This window comes from Balaenoptera acutorostrata, chromosome 2, assembly GCF_949987535.1.
Source record: "Balaenoptera acutorostrata chromosome 2, mBalAcu1.1, whole genome shotgun sequence".
NCBI classification, from domain to species: domain Eukaryota; kingdom Metazoa; phylum Chordata; class Mammalia; order Artiodactyla; family Balaenopteridae; genus Balaenoptera; species Balaenoptera acutorostrata.
The window spans coordinates 147,617,810-147,634,159 of NC_080065.1; the positions used below are offsets into that span (position 1 = coordinate 147,617,810).

At 35.6% G+C, this 16,350-nt stretch overlaps 1 protein-coding gene across 8 annotated transcripts in view; it reads right to left on the reverse strand.

Moving 5' to 3' along the window:
* GABRB2 (gamma-aminobutyric acid type A receptor subunit beta2) overlaps positions 1-16,350 on the reverse strand; it is a 326,677-nt gene that overhangs the window by 118,182 nt on the left and 192,145 nt on the right. The window lies entirely within an intron of this gene.

Below are 16,350 nucleotides of genomic sequence, written 5' to 3' on the forward strand. Positions count from 1 at the left end.
TTTTGAACTATGGTTTTCTCCTACATTTTTACCTTGTTTAATTTCTTTATAAATGATCATTCACAAATGAGGTTCTCTATTTGTTTATTCAACTGTCTGTCTCTACATTATAATGTACATTCCTATAGGGCAGGAATGTGGGAATGTGTCTATTTTGTTCACTGAGGTATATGAAACACCTAGGATATTGCTTGGTACACAGTAGGTGCTAAATAAATGTTTTTGAATGAATAAGTAAACCCTGTTGATTAACATCTAAATAATCGATATCACTGGTCTCATCACCTGCATATGTTGAAAAATAAACCAACCCTCCCCCCAAAAAAAACATCTTCACTAGGTATGAAGTTTCAAATCTATCAGATTAATAACTGACTTTTTAAAAGTACTGGAGTCAAACCACATCAAACATACATAGATACACAGACAGGAAGACATCCTGATGGTTCTTTATTTAGATGTGAGCTTTGCTATTTTGTAATAGGTACAAGAGTGTGTGGAGGATTATTTAGCATTCATACTACAAGGAAGAGATCCTCTCAGTTCATGCTTTATACAATGGTAATACTTTCATAAAGAGTCTAATTTATGTCACAAAACTGTTTTACCTAAAAATAGACTTCTATTATTCATTTGTTGACGTATTAGTTTAGTTCTCATTCCTTATTTTGTTGTCAGTCTCAAGTTTCTCCAACATAACAAGGCATCATGGTGGATATATGGTTTTACCAAATAAAAAAAGCAAGGATGAGGTAAATAAAATTTAAAACCAGAGTTTAGAGCCAAACATAAATAGGATCAGATGAAGGGAAAGGAAGATTGATGTTTTGCTACATTTTTAAATTTTGCAAACCTACTCAAATTTAAGCAAGTAGATTACTGGATAGGTTAACTGCACACCATATTTTAAGATTTGTTGTAACAAAGAACCATCATAATAATTTAATTTTTTTAAAGTACCAATGTGATCTAGGAGACCCTGTATGATCTAAATCTGTCTTCTATCTATTTTTACAATTTATGCTAGAGATACAGCATATTAAAGAGGATGACAGGGCTTCCCTGGTGGTGCAGTGGTTGAGAATCTGCCTGCCAATGCAGGGGACACAGGTTCGAGCCCTGGTCTGGGAAGATCCCACGTGCCACGGAGCAACTAGGCCCATGAGCCACAATTACTGAGCCTGCGCGTCTGGAGCCTGTGCTCCGCAACAAGAGAGGTCACGATAGTGAGAGGCCTGCACACCGCGATGAAGAGTGGCCCCCACTTGCCACAACTAGAGAAAGCCCTCGCACAGAAACGAAGACCCAACACAGCCATAAATAAAATAAATAAACAAATACTTAAAAAAAAAAAAAAAGAGGATGACAATAGTGGATAAATTTAGGGTTCTCTACCCACCCAAAGCTAACCTCAGTGGGAACTGCTTTCCTCTACAGCCCCTGCTGAACCTGGACTGTACCCCCTTCTCAGCCATGGCTGATTATATTTGGTTAGATGTTTTGGCTGGATCAATCATATTCCTTTACTAAGAATCTGAAATCCAAATATTGAGAGACTAAGTCAGTATATTTATCAGTGGAATATGAAAAGGTCACGATTTAGAAAGGGAGTGGAGAATAGAAACAAAGAGACTGTAACTGGCTATAAGGAATATAGGAAGTCAATATGTAGAGATAGAACAATGAATCATAGATATGATGGGAAAAGGTATATGGGACTCCAGAGAAAATCAGAGAGAGGCATGGACAGAGAGGTACTCTGGTTCCTAAAAGCCTAGTTTAGGTCCCCAGTTCCCAAAGAATCCTGGACATCCTTGGAATCCTGGATTTTCTGAAATAATCTTAGACAGCCTTTATGGGGATGTCTCTGAGATTGCTTATTGTGTTCTCATTCAATACATATGTATTGAATGCTTACTATGTGCAGGAATGGTTCTCAGGATTTATGTCACATTGGTTAATAAAAGGATTAAAAAAACACCTGCCCTCACTGAGAATACATTCCGGGGTGGGGTGGGGGGGACAGACAATAAATAGTAGGCATAACAAACAAGTGAATTATATACTATGATAGAAAGTAACATCATTTATATGTACTATAGACAAATAGAATAAGGTGAGATTTATATGTGCTATAGACAAAGTAGAGTAAGGTGAGAAGTATGTGGAGTCTTGGAAGGGCACTTAGGTTGCAATTTTAAATAGGATGGTCAGTGAGGCTTCATTGGAAAGCTGACATATGAGCAAAAACTCAAAAGTGATGAAGGACTTAGCCATCAGCTTCCCTATGGAAGAGAACTTTCGGTAGAGAGAACAAACAGTGCAAAGGACAAAAGCTGCAGGATGTCTGATGTACTGGAAGAACAATGAGAAACCCAGTGTGGCTGGAACAGAATAAGCAAGGTGAATGAATAGGAGATGAGTTCAGAGAGGCACTGGGGAAGGGGGGCATATAATATGGAATCATGTAGGCTATTGTTTGGAACTTGGTTTCTACTCTGAGTGAGGGCTTTGAGCAGAGAAATGACAAGATCTTACATGTGTATTAAGAGAATTATTCTAGCTTTTATGTTGAGAATGATCTATATAGGAGTCAGTAAAGTTTAAAGAAGGGAAACCAGTCAGAAGACTTTTGCAGTAGTCCAAGTAAGAGATAATGGTATCTTACAGTGCAGTGGATGCAAAAGAGGTGGTGAGAAATGAGGGAATTTAAGATATATTTTGAAGTCTCAGATAAAAGGATTTCATGTAGGATGTGAAAGAAAGAAAGTAGACAATTATACCCCAAGTTTCTGCCCTGAGCAAATAGAAGGATGAAGTTGGCATTAAATGAGTTGGGAAAGGCTGCATGCATTATAGATTTTGGAGAGAAGGAGTTCAGCTTCAGACATGCAATTGTATACATACAGTCTGATGTTTGGGAGAGCAGTCTGGATTGGAGATAAATATTTGGGTGCAATCAGCATATTGGTGATATTTAAAGCCATGAAACTTTATGAGATAGCCTAGAAGTGAATGCAGATTGGGAAGAAATCCAAGAACAGACTCCTGGTGTGCTCCTGTATTAAGAATTCAGCTTGAAGAGAAAGAAACTTCAAAGGAGACTGAGAAAAAATTAGAAGTGAGACAAGAAAGAAACCTAGAGAGAGTGTGGTCAATGAAATCAAAGGAGGAAAATGTACAGAGGCGGAGGGAATAATCAACAGTGTCAAGTGATCCTGCTATAACAGGTCACACAAGATGAAAACCGAAAAGTGTCCATTTGAGTTAGCAATGTGAAGGTCATTGTCAAGCATGACAAATGCAGTTTGGGTGGCATGGTGGAAGAGAAAGGCAGACTGGAATGGTTTTATGATAAACTGAGAGAATTAGTGACTAAAGAAATTTTGCTACAAAAGGGACAAAAGAAGTGGCATGGTAGCTATCAGGGTTCATTGGGTAGAAGAAAGATTTTTGGGGGAAGAAATAACAATGGCATGCTTGTAATATTGATGGGCGTAATCAGCAGAGAACTAAAAATGGATGAGGTAGGAAAGAGAACACAAATTGCTGGAGTCATCCCCTTGAGTGGGCAAGATGAAGGAATTATATTTAGATAGAAGTACGACAACAGCAGGGGTAAAGTAGATGTGTGGGTGTGAATGTTGGGAGGTGGGTAGGTGTAGTGGGCATATTCTATGTTCTCCTATGATGATTCAGTTCTCTTAGTGAGGTGGGAAGGAAGGTCATTAGCTGAGAGTGGTAATGGGGGAGGAGGTGTTAGGAATGTAAGAAGAAGTGAAGAAGGCAAGAAGAAGAAAGGGTTACTGAATGGACCAGGCAGGTATAATATTATCCAGTAGCATTAACGGTTTACTTGAAGTTTGTGGTCACAAATTTAAATGTAGACCAGTCATTGTGTCTTTTACCTGAGCTAGTTTAAGTGAGCTGTTTCTTTGTATCCAAAAAGCCTTGACCAGAATATAAAATTACATGGAAAACAATTTTGCCTCCTGGGAAATCTGTAGGTGGCAACTTTTTATTTTGATGTTTTAGTAATGAGAATCTAGGACACCATTATATGTCGCTGTCTTTTTTTACATTGGAAGGGGGAAAAACCCTAACTCATCTTAGCCCATCTAAGCAGACTTAATCCAAATTGTTAAGGATTCACAAGTTAGATGTACAGGAAGAAAATATATGCATTCAAAACTCAAGAAGACAATTTTTGAAATATTTGCTATTTTGCCTGACCTATGTCATTTCTCCAGTCCTTCACTATTATGCAGCACTGACAATATATAGTTTTAGGACCTCTGCATAACAACATTGATAAAGTTCTATAAACTTCAAATTTGTTTCTTTGTTTTAAATAGCATTGTAGCTAATTTTGAAATGAAATACCTTTCAAGAACACAAAATTGCATCTTGCTATAGACTGAATGTTTGTGCCGCCCCCCGCCCCCCATTCATACGTTGACACTTAATCCCTAATGTGATGGTATTGGGAGACCAAGCCTTTGAGAGATGATTAGGTCATAAAGGTGAAGTCCTTATGAATGGATTAGTGACCTTATAAGAAACCCCAGAGAGCTCCCTCACCCCTTCCACCATGTGAGGGCACAGCAAGAAGACGGTTGTCTATGAACCAGGAAGTGGGCTCTCACCAGACACTGAATCTGATAGGGGGACTTCCAGTCCCCAGATCCACGAGAAATAAATGTCTGCTGTTTATAAACCAGGCAGTCTGTGGTATTCTGTTACAGCAGCCCAAAGGATTAAGACACATCCTACACACACACACACACACACATGCATACACCCACACACAGAGTTTCTGAAGACACATGATTTCTCTCAGGGCATAAAGGTGGTAGGAAGATAGATATGTTTTTATTAGAATATTGATGATGATAATAAATGATAATAATAGTCTATGGAAACTTTGCCACATGTCAAACATTATGAATGCCTTAAATTACTTCTTAATAATCACAATAATCCTATGAATGGATTATTTCTATCCCCATTTTGGTTTATAAGCTATTAGAAACATTGACAATATGGATCTTCATTATGGTAGAAAAGAGATACAGATGAAAGAATAATGAGGTAAGCAATTCTTTAAGAAATCATGCTGTATTTTATCTTAAAAACATTTAAAAGAACATATATTTTCGGGGTCTGTCCACTGAAGAGGCCTCAGAAGTGACCCACCCTGTAGCAGTGAGCACCTTTGTTGCCTAGACTGTAGTCTCTAATTATCATTTCCCACTAAAAAGAACTAAGGTTACTTAAAAAATGGCTGATTCCCAGTCTGTAGCAGGAAATGTACAAGATGAGCCTATATTATATTAGAAAGGAAGGAAGGAATGAAAGAATACTAGGATATATCAAAAAGGCTTAGGTGTCAACTAAAAGGTTCCTACTGGCAAAAATAATGGGATGATTTGAACATCAGCAAAGATGTTATCTGCAATGGATTGAAATACCATGAGCTGTTTACACACACACACACACACACACACACACACTCACACAGAGGCCATTTAGTAGTCAACACTGGGGGGAACCAAGGCATTATTTTGAAAACTGGTAAATAAAGAGGAAGAAGCAGGCATTTATTCTGCTTTTTCTGTTCTCAAGGTAATCAAACAGTTGATATAAAGGGACTGCTTTTCTAAAGAAATATACCAGCTAATTAATTAAGATAGAACAATGGAATAAGAATATGACCACCGTGCAAGTTTTAGTGATATATTGAATCTAGGCTGCTGTCACAAAAAGAGAGTCAACCAAATGTTACACATTTCCTAATGCAAAGACAATTCTCACTATGAAGTATTTTGCCAAAACAAACAAACAAATAAAACCAATAAACTGAATCTGATTAAGTCTTTAGATCTAATTTTAAAAACTATGGGAAATAGAAAAAAGATAAGAGATAAGAACATGTTAAAAGATATCACAATAATGAAATCAGAAATCTTTCAGACTGTGGAAAACTCTAAAGGAAAATGTGACTCAGTTTTTTTTTTTAACATAAAAATTATAAGAAAAAAAGGAGGAGGCAATGAATTATAGATTAAAAATTAGTTAGGAGACTGAAATGAGTACAATTGTATGGACTTCATTTGGATCTAGATTTGGACCAATTTTTAACAAAAAGATAATTAAGTATATTTGAATGCTTAATTTCTGAGGATACCAAAATTACTGTAAATTGTTAAGTGTAATAATGGTATTATTTATGTTTTAAAAATGGTCCTTATATTTTGGTGTTACAACTGAAACACTTATTGATACAATTATGCAATGTCTATGATTTGATCCAGGGTGGGAGTATGATAAACATATAGGTTAAATAAAACTGTTGAGGGCTTCCCTGGTGGCGCAGTGGTTGAGAATCTGCCTGCCAATGCAAGGGACACGGGTTCGAGCCCTGGTCTGGGAAGATCCCACATGCTGCAGAGCAACTAGGCCCACAAGCCACAACTACTGAGGCTGCGCGTCTGGAGCCTGTGCTCCCCAACAAGAGAGGCCGCGATAGTGAGAGGCCCGCGCACCGCGATGAAGAGTGGCCCACGCTTGCCGCAACTAGAGAAAGCCCTCGGACAGAAACGAAGACCCAACACGGCCAAAAATAAATAAATTAATTAATTAATTAAAATAAAAAATAAAAAAAAACTGTTGAAGCTATGTAGTAGGTACATGAGACTTCATTATACAATAATCTCTTTTTGTATATGGCTGAAATTTTCTAATATAAAAAAAGAGAGAGAGAAATAAAAGACAAACAGAATATGATTTTCTTTCCCCTGGGCATAACACTAGTAGACAACAGAGTAGGTATTTAAGCCCCGGTCCATGACTTGTTTGTTTACTTGCTCTTTTTTGTTTGACTTTAAGCTACATCTTGATGTTTCTGCAGCATATGAAGCATTTAGGTTATAAAGCAATCTTTCTTTCTTTATATAGAAAAGCCATACAAATAAGACAGGATGGAATATTAGGAAGAGTCAGGTTCTTAGACACAGGGACAGCTGCTGTGTTTTCTGAATAACCAGAGAGGCTAGTACTACTATAGTCATAATGTAATTTTAACCAAAGAACATTCTAAAACAAGCAGAATTTAAAGATTAGTTTTGTTCACAAATTTAATAAGTTGAAGGAGAAACATTATAGTGTTTTAGTAAAATTCATTTTTTCTCAGCTTCACATTTTACTGAGATTACTCAAGTGATAAAAATAACATTAAAAAATATATATAATGAATTAAACATTTATTTTGTAAGTGCACAATACTGGAATAACATTTATCTAGTTATATTATTTATTCTACAGCCAATACTACTTCAATTTTCATGTATGTATACTGAGTGGGAAATACACAAAGACATGATTCTTTTATGATTATATGCATATATATAAATCTACATAGGAAAATATGTGCATGTATATATATATTTGAATGAGTTAGTAATCATTTTATTTTAAATTCTAACATTTTCCTCAAAGTTTATGTGTTAAAGTAAAATAATCTGAACACTGTGATAACTAAATAGGAAGACTATGTAACACAAACTTTTGGTTTATTTTCTTCTTTGGTTTGTTCACCATATTATCACAATTGCCTGGAACAATGCCTGACATGTAGCAGATACTTGATAAAAACAGAATGAATGGTACTGAATTCTTTATGCATCATCAAAATGATGACTTTCCAGATAGTGTACGAGTAGAATGATCATGTAAATATAACATTTTAGATAGAAAGCAATCTTAAAATTTATCTACTCCCATCTACCTGTTTCACATTTGGTTATACCTTACAATATACATATAGATATACTTGCAGAATACCTTAAGATGAGAAATAGAAAAATGATTCTTAACACAGCTTTGCCTCAAATATCTAAATTAGATACTGCTAGCTGACTGAAAATAAGGCCACTATCTTCTTATCCTAAAGAAAAAAAATCTAGTAATTTAGTTTTTAAGTGTTTCTTCTTTTAATACAATTCTCAAGTTTGAGAGTAAATGTGTGACAAATCTACAAGAAGTACAATTCTAGTCACTATAATTATGATATTACACTAAGCCAGATTTCTTGCAAATTCATTTAAAATTATTGAATAATTTTAATATTATACTATAGGATAAAGTGACTTGCCCAGAAGATCCATTCAATAAACACTTTTTTAAATGCTTTAAGAAAGCCTTTCTGGGTTTTATTAGAAGATGCCACCACTACCACCATGTTTTAATAACCTAAAGGAATTTTTTGACAATCAAGCATTTTTAATGTACATCAAATAACCCTATTGGAAAAATAATATTATCATCACAGTTTTATAGAAGTACAGAGAGGTTAAGGTATCTGCTACTGATATTGCTACTAATCAACTAGTTAGTAGCAGAGCCAGTATTCTAACCTTTGCCTATGTATCTCCAAGGGGTGTGTGTGTGTGTGTGTGTGTGTGTGTGTGTGTGTGTGTGTGTAGGGGTGTGTGTGTGTGTGTTTGTGGTTGTTATTCACTATGTTTTGGAGTTTCTCTTATGAACTGCTTTGTTCAAGTAGGATGCACATGAGCCTCTGAGACAGCAGTGTAATGAAGATGTTGAGAATTAATGATGTTATTTCATTTTTATTCCTGTTGCAAAGTGGGATTTGTGAATGACTCTTCTTTCTGTCTCTGGAATCTGATACTAGGGACATTCCTTAGGGCTGTAGCTATGCTTAGGTGGGCTTTTTGCCTGTACCTAACAGGCATTAGGTACTTCAGGTGTCCACCGAGCTGGCATTAAAAGTTCTCAACTCATCTAAGATGAGTTATGTAAAGTCAGCTAAGTTGGCGCTTTTGTCAGGGAGCATTTTGTTCTGCCCAATTCCCCAGAGACTCACTGTTATAAAAAAGTAACCTAAATTCTAAAGAATACAATAAACCATTCTGAAAGGAAATGACAGTCATAGAAAGGGAATCTCTTTCAAAACTGCATCTAAAATGAAAAGTATGGCTGGCACAGCTAGCTCCAAGGCAGAATGCTGCTGATGAAGCAATGACCAAAGAACATCTATTATCTCTCCGTCATCTAAGGGTTTCTGTGTTTCCATTGCTCTTAGCTATGAAATTGGCAAGTGATTGTTCTCCACATTTAGATACTTGAATCTCATTCAAGTAAATGTGCACAAAGGACTATAAATTTAGAACCAATCATTTGACATTATCTGAACAAAATCAGCAGAGATCTAATTTAACCAAAGAAAAATTTCTACCCAAATGCCAGTCATTTGGGTACCTTGAGAGCAGAATAAAATTCACCACTGTCCCACTTAGCATATGTTAAGTGCTCAGTTAGTTCTGAACTGAAAGGATGTATGCATGCATGTGCACATGAATGAATGAATGGTGCTCCATTTTTAATACAAAAATCAGGGCACAGTTACCAGGATGAACTGGTCATTATGTACTCTGTTGTTGATAAAGATATCCAAAATATTGTTTGAAGAGAAATTACCCTTTTAGAAATTCAGATATTGCTCTAAGATTGTTCCAAGTTCTTGGTTAGGAATCCCTTGATATCAATATTCCATATTCAGTTCTCCATTCTTTGAATTTCTTTACCTCATGATTTAGCATTTTTATAAATCATTTCAAATTGTAACCATGAGAGAAATTTTCTGTATACAATTTTAAAAACACATTAAAATGCTATAACTGAATTCAAACACATGGGCTTGTTGGGAAGACTTAATGAGATAATCTATATGAAAATGCTCAGCATGAGGCCTGGCACATATTAAGAGCTCAGTCAATGTTAGATATTATTATTTTTATTGTTGAACATTCAAATAAAATGTTAAAGATAAATAATCACGTATTTTGAGTTTGTTAAAATATTATGAATTAGCATTTTTTTCTCTCCAAAAGCAATGACTGTGATTATCATCTTTTTTTAGTCCACTCCAATTTGTACATTGGAATTTCTGGTTTATTTTTCATATTTACCTCATTTCTCCCACCCCCCCCGACATTTGTTACTAACAGCACAATTAATATGCACATATGCATTTAGTATAGATTGTGTCTTTCTCAGATGCATTATATAAAGCTTAATTTTTCCTTATCTTCAAAACACCTCAGGAAATGTCACTTTGAGTGTCAGCAAATGTTACAGCATGTTTCAAAGTTCAGTGGGAATCACATATACATCCGAAGACCGAGTTTAGCTTCAAAACATTAACACCAGGAAATAGTCAACAGAATGTCACAGCATTAAATGTCTTCTCCAAAGATAAGGAGGCATTTTAATGAGAAATTTTCAAGTTTCATCTGGAATGAAACTTCATAATCTGTCTATAGTCAGGCCATTCAGCAAAGATTCAGTTCACTGTACACAGCATACCTGATGCAGAAATCCCAAATCTATCATCTAACATGCATGAGTAAGTCTAAGCTGCCTGCAAAATTGTGCTTTAACTTTACAACCTCATTTCACACAAATATTCAGTTTAATTTACGATCCAATTCGCACATGGACACCCCTCCCCAACCATTTCCATCTCCTAAACTATAGAAAAGATAAAGTCCAGAGGAAAAAAAGTATATTTGGAAAGGGAGGAAAACTTAGAGCTCTCTCAACTAAAGACAAATATTTCTGAAAAGTACTAATGCTCTTCTGGGATTAACTGCTGAAAAATCTATTAAAGTGACAGTAAATGGCCAATTATAGGTCAGTGATTTAATTAGAGGCCTCTATGTCACGTGTTGGGTATTATAGGTCAAGGGATGGGAGACAAATGCAGCAAATGTCTATGGTACCCATAGTATCTGCCTTTACAGAATTAGTGAAGTGAAATTTTTCTAGACTAGGATTTGGGAAACAAGTATATTACTTGGATTCAACTACTGATCAAGCCTGTGGCTTTAGACAAGCCACAGTCTCTCTTAGATACCCCTTCCTGATAAACAAAGTGGAGATCATAATACTTGTCACAACTCACAAGGCTACTGCAAATATTCAATGAGAAAATGCATGTGAAATAGAAAAGCATTAACGTCACAATGTCTTACACACAGTAAATAAAACGAGTTGTCTTTTAAATGAATAGACTGCCAGAATGCAGAGAAAGTAGTCAGCCCCATAATCTCCCAAACCCTTTTCCATTACTGAGATTTCTGCTACCTGAACTGCTTTTGTTTTAAATTTCACAGATATTTTTCTAACTATATTGGATTTTCTACTCATCCCAAACTTCCCAGTCTATCAGTTCGAGATTTTCTTTCCTAACCCAGGACTAACTATAAAGTTAATTTTCAATACTATATCATAGCCAGTGTCCAAAAGGCATCCCACACAGCTAATCAGTGAACTACCTAAATGCAATAATGACCATATCACCTTTCTACCTGAAAGCTTTCGATGGGCTTCAAACCCTTATTGAACAAATTTTTTTTAAAATCAAAATTCTGATTTGTTATTGTAAGCCATGAAGATTGTATTAAGTTCTTGAGCAACAAGGTATAATATAAGGAAGGGTTTTAGAAAGTTTTATCTAGTAATGTTTTAGAGATTACAATGGAAGGCAGAAAAATCTAAAAACTGGGAGCTGTAGGGTCAGAAGCTGCCAACCACAGACCTCAGGTCTGGCTTGGTTTACAGACATTACTTATTACTAACACTTGAAAATTGGGAGGTTTCTAATTTCTCTTGGAAAAAAAAAAGACTATCTGGAAATAATCTACTGGAGTTGAGTAGAATGCCTGTTGCATACTCTTCCCACCTGGTCTGATTAACTTATTTAAACATCCCACCTAGTTTGGGGTGGGGACATTTTTCAGCTCTATTCTAAGAAGCTACTGTGGTCCAAATAAGACATGATAAAGGCTTAGCCTAGAGAAGTATTTGTGGAGTTGAACAGGGAAGAAGCTAACAGATATTGTGATGGAGCACTTGTAGAACCTGTTAGAGATTAAGTGGAAAGAGTAAGGCATGTTTTAGTTAATTATGTCTTTCCAATTTTCTAGATTGATAGGCTACTGTTTATTTCATCTCTTCCTAGGGTAAAATTTTCACATTTAGAAATGTGTTTGAAAGTATAGTGTAGTATCATGTGTACCAACTTTTACAATTATAGAAGAATCAGTGTCCACAGATCTTAATTTTTAAGAAAGAGAAGCTAGAAATCAACCCAATTATAAGTGCTGACAACTAAGTCATGCCTATGGGTCCCACTGGACCTGAAGGTCTACCTTTGGCAACTTCTAACCCTGCGGAATGCTTGCCTTCCTATTTCTTTAGGTTTTATTATTAGGACAACTTGCTTAGCAATTCTGATAAAGTTCCCAGTTTCTCTTGTGTGGCTGTGAATAGATTAGCATGCCCAAATCTATGCTGCAAAATAGATTTCTTGAAGAGAAAATGGCAGCTCCTGCTGAGAGACCAGTGGATGGTTCTCAATTAAGGAGTTTAAAAGTAACATTCTTTCCTAAAAATAATACTTAAATAGCAGTTCTATTTTTAAATCATGTAGCTAAGAATATACATTAAAATATGCATATATACTACAGATTTCTCACACACGAGTGAATACATCCCCTTCTTTTGTAAATATAAGATGTCTACAAGACAGAATTTAACTTTTCCTTTAAACTAGAAAGAACAAATGACTTAGTCTGATCATTTAAATAACATGCAAGGACAACCTAATTTATGAAGGGGGAAAATGAGAGTCTCTTTGTCTCTCTCTCTCTAAGAGAGAGAGAGACAGAGAGGTACAGAAGGGAGGGAGTGAGAGAGACAGAGAGAGAGGAAGGAAGGAAGGAAGGAAGGAAGGAAGGAAGAAGGGAGGAAGGAAGAAAGAAGGACAGAATGGAATGGAAACTGTAATCTTTGACATGGAGTAGTTAAATTTATCAAGATGGCCTTAGAGAGCTAAAAAAAATAGGGAGGACAATATCAAACTAAAAAAAAAAAAAACACAACACTCTTGTGTAGCAAAGAAAACCATCACCAAAATAAAAAGAGAACCTATGGAGTAGGAGAAAATATTTGCAAATCATATGTGATAAGAAGTTAATATCCAAAGTATACAAAGAACCTATACCACCCAATAACAAAGAAATAAACAATCTGATTAAAAATTGGCAGAAGAACTGAATGGACATTTTTCCAGAGAACACACACAAATGGCCAACAGGTACATGAAAAGACGTTCAATATCACTAATCATGAGGAAAACACAAATCAAAACCACAATGAAATACCATCTCACACCTGTTACAATGGCTGCCATGAACAAAAAAAGAGATAACAAGTGTTGGTGAGGATGTGGAGAAAAGGGAACCCCTGCGCACTGTTTGTAGGAATGTAAATTACTGCAACCACTATTAAGAACAGTATGCAGGGTCCTCAAAAACTTAAAGAATAGAACTACCATATGACCCAGTAATTGTACTTCTGGATGGAGATACCTATATATCTATATATATGAAATGAAATCACTATTTTGAAGAGAGAGCTATACCCCTGGGTTTATGATAGCACTATTTACAATAGCCAAGATAGGAAAGCAGCCTAAGTACCCAATGATGACTGAATGGATAAAGAAAATCTAGTATATACACACATAATGGAATATTATTCAGCCATAAAAAAGGAAATCATGCCATTTGTGACAACATAGATGGACCGTGAGGGCACTACGCTAAGTGAAATAAGTCAGATAGAGAAAGACAAACACTACATGATCTCACTTATACGAGGAATCTAAAACAACTGAACTCATAGAAACAGAGAACAGATTGGTGGTTGCCAGAAATGAGTGGTGGATGGTGGGGGAAAATGGGTTAAGAGGGCCAAAAGGAACGAACTTCCAATTACAAGTCCTGGGGATGCAATGTACAGCATGGTGGCTACAGTTAACAATACTGTATTGTATATTTGAAGGTTGCAAAGACAGTAGATCTTAAAAGTACTCACTACACAAAAAATCTGTAAACATGAGGGGTGATGGATGTTAACTATATTTATTATGGTAATCATTTTGTAATATATTCTTATACCAAATCATTGTTTTATACCTTAAACTAATACAATGTTAATGTCAACTGTATCTGTATAAAACTGGAGAAAAAGAAAGCAGGGAGGTGATACACTTGGGGGAAAGTTTCTTCTTGCCCTTGGAAATGGATTTGCCAAGCTACATACAGAATTTTCATTACAAGTTGGCTATCTTCTCCAATAACTAGAATTCAACCATGTTAATACTGATCTGAAAACTTTAAAGCAATATTCTTTAGTACATTTGCTTATCTTCTTATTTGTATTTCTTCAGAGTTTAGTATTAAATGGTGGCTTTCTTATATGCACCTAATTTGAGAAGGTAATTAGTGGTGTCAAAGAAGTTTCTCTAACTTGTCACTTTGAATCTTTTCTTTTGTAATAAATAAAGCTATTTCTGCTTGCTACTCTCCTTCTTCCAGCCCGTTGAAGACCAACCTGTGTCTAGAATCTCCTGGTAAGTTTTTATCTATCATCTCAGTGACAGCTAAAGCTTAGTGTAATGAAGTCCTAAGCAGGGCTAAAAATCATAAGGCTAGTTATAAAGAAAAAACAAAGGTGAGACGTAGTTTAGTAGTATATGGCTTTGGAATATATGATTTTCAAGAAGATGTTTCTTTTTCAAAAATGAAGAGGAAAAAAATTCCAAATTGTAATCAGGAAAACAACTGAATGATTTATACTATAAAGGAGAAATACAGTAAGTTAGAGCAAGTGTCATTTGGTCTCTCATCCTTTCATGAAAGGTAGGCTTAGCTCAGTCTATCAATCACAACGCTGATAAGTCTGAACTTACCTCTAGTTTTAAGAGATCTAGCTTGTGTGGAAGCAGAGTTGAAAATAACTGTAGGAGAACACGTGACTTTGGGGTCGCCTATCTAGAAAGAGAAATGTGAACAGATCTACCATATCCATTTAGCAAAATGTGTCAGGGACTTTGCAGCCAAATTCTGTAAATCTGTCATTTTGCCTAGAGGAAACTGTATTCTATAACTTCCCATCAGCTGTGGATCATCCAAAAAAATCTGCTCTCCTTTCTTCTCCAGCATTCAATTTGGCATTTTGGCAAGACGACACACTCAGCATCTTCCAGGCAAGGAATTAAATCTTCTGTTACTTGTAAATAAAGTAACAATTTAGTAGTCCATACTATTAAGGATCCTCCTTCCAAGGAGGAGGCATTGAAACTGAAGTCATTAGGCAGCAGTCACCTTTATTACTCCCTGGAGAATCTAACTTGGAAGACTTGACACGTGATCATTAAAGATGTCCCCTTGATGATTAGGTTGGTGCAAGAACCATTAATGTAGACAAGAAACACCAGCCTTCAGCTTTTAAGAAATACTTTGCTATGGATTTCCTAGAGTGCATGAAAGAATATTCCTAGCCTGTTCTCAGAAAAATCATGGAGTAGTATGTTGCTATTATTTAAGAGTTCTGAGGTTGGTATTCCTACACTTTTTCTCACCTCTCCCTTTTTTTAGCTCTGACAGCTGCTCAGACTGGGTACCAAGGGTGTGCTAAGCCTTATTCTTATCCCCATCCCTCTCTCGGACAAAAATCAATTTCCAGAATATAAAAGAGTGAATATTGTTATTAGTAGACAATTATTCCCTTCTTAGCCATGGCATAGGCAGAAACTGTCTTGGAAGTACACTTTCAGAATGACCTCAACATTAAAAGACAAGGTAAAAATAATGACCATTCATTTAGATATATATTTAAACATAGACAATTGTCTTGTAATAATAATATCTACACAACTGTATCTATCCATTTATCATCCATCCATTTATCATATCTATCTATCATCTATCTTTTCTATTCATCTATTTTGGGTTATTTCTAAGTCTCTAAAATATGTATCTAAAGAGAAGACAAGGCACAGTATCATCTCTTTTAACAGCCTTTAATGCATCCTGTGAACTAGAAACTTTAGAAGTTCATTGGTTTGAATTTCTTTGAAAAGAGAACATTGATGGGATGATGGAAAATAGAACCACAATCAACCTAAGCATCAGAGTCTTATTCCAGAGCTGATTGTTAGGGACAAGGGTAAGATGAGAAGGTTTTGTTTTGTTTTGTTTTGTTTTTGGTAAGTTTTGTAATAGGACATTAAATGAGAAGAACTTTATGTATCAATGCTAAAAGTCTAAGGATGGGAACAGGTCCCCAAAGTCCTACTGTTGGACCCAAAGGAGAGCCATAAAAATGTTTCATAATGAGATGGATTCAATGATTACCTATCAAATCAGATTCTTTCTTATGTGTTGAATTTTTGTTATTGCCATTTTACCCAGAGGTGAC